Source organism: Eumetopias jubatus, unplaced genomic scaffold, assembly GCF_037043125.1.
Source record: "Eumetopias jubatus isolate StellerSeaLion01/CBP00866 unplaced genomic scaffold, mEumJub1_p1.0 scaffold_39, whole genome shotgun sequence".
NCBI lineage: Eukaryota > Metazoa > Chordata > Mammalia > Carnivora > Otariidae > Eumetopias > Eumetopias jubatus.
In genome coordinates this window covers 1,432,070-1,433,512 of record NW_028274845.1, presented here as the reverse complement: position 1 = coordinate 1,433,512, position 1,443 = coordinate 1,432,070, and positions in this window count along the sequence as shown.

Sequence of the window (1,443 nt, the reverse complement as noted above, 5' to 3'; positions counted from 1 at the left end):
ATTAAGACAATGCTCCTGGGAGAACAGGGCCTTGGAGTTGGGGAAGCAGGGAAGGAAGGCAGAGGCCAAGGAATTATGCGATTTCCCGCAAAGTCCCACTTGCGCGGCGACCTGTGTCAATGATGCCGCTCGGCTGAGGACGGCCAGCTGCAACCAGGTGATGGAGATGGAAGGGCCTTTGGGCCACTGGTTTCTGATGAAGGGGGCTCAAAGGCGAGGAGGCAGCCCCGTGGGAAACAGAGGTGGCACCAGCTGTGAGAGTGTCCAATCGAGGAAGAGAACAGTGTGTGTGTTTGGGGGTGGGTGGAGGTAGAATCAGAAGGAGAGCAATAGGAATCCATGCCCCAGAGCTACAAATGTGTGATTACCTCTGTGCCCTAGCGTGAAGGCCACGGAATATGCATGCGAGCCTCCACTTGCGAAACTGCACTTTTCTCTTGATAATCTTCCGTTTCATGGCACCGAGGGCTTTCATTGGGCTAAAGACTTGACACGCACACTGGCTGTCCTTCGATCCCTCTGTAGTATCACCGTCCGGCATGGGAGGGTTCTTCATGCAGATGGAAGCTTCCAAACCCAGCTCTGAAAAGAAAAGCACATTAACAGGATGCGCTGTTATTCATGATCTTTCTGAGCCTCCACCTGCACTGATGCCAAAGAAGGACGGTGGGCAGAATGAGAAAGGCCATCCGACAGGACAGAAGAAAGGAGAAGCCAGTGGACAGACTTTGATTATTTCCTGTTTGCTTCTTCTCTCTCACACTAGTCTGTAAGGATAAGAGTGCCACGAGGCCAACGTGCTCACAATCGACAAAAGTGAAATCGAGCGAAACAGAATTGGTAAAGAGAAGTAGTTCCGGGGAAGAGAAGACAAAGGCAAGGAAATCATGCTGGAACGAGGCTGTACAATTGGAGGGAGGAGATTATAGAGACCATCCAAAGACCAAGTTGAAAGGAAGCCTTTGGGGAGCAACCAGGGAAGAGAAAGCTGGGGAATTTACACAGCACGCCCCAACGTGTGGTACATTTCCTATAGGAACACCGGGTATAATATATGTCATGTATGTGACTAAAGATATAAAGGTGTGTGTCTGTATGTACGTATGTATCTAATGGAGAAAATGATTAAATAGAGGTTGGGGGACATGGAACATGACATTCTAACCCCCTTCCTGGTCAGCTGAAAGTGGAAAAAATACACAAATTCAAGAAGAATGAGAAAAGCAGTGGTGAGAAACAGGTGACCTGTTCAACACCATGGATGGATTTCAGGGGGAGCAGGTGGGAACAAAAGAGAGTAAAACCACCTGCCACAGAGAGATAGTTTGTATTCACCCCCATTTCATGAGTTGAAACCTATGTGATGTGATTGTAATGGGATGGTGTTGTGGGGTGAGACTTTGGGAGACAGATCATCCCATAAACGGGACTCATGCCCTACAA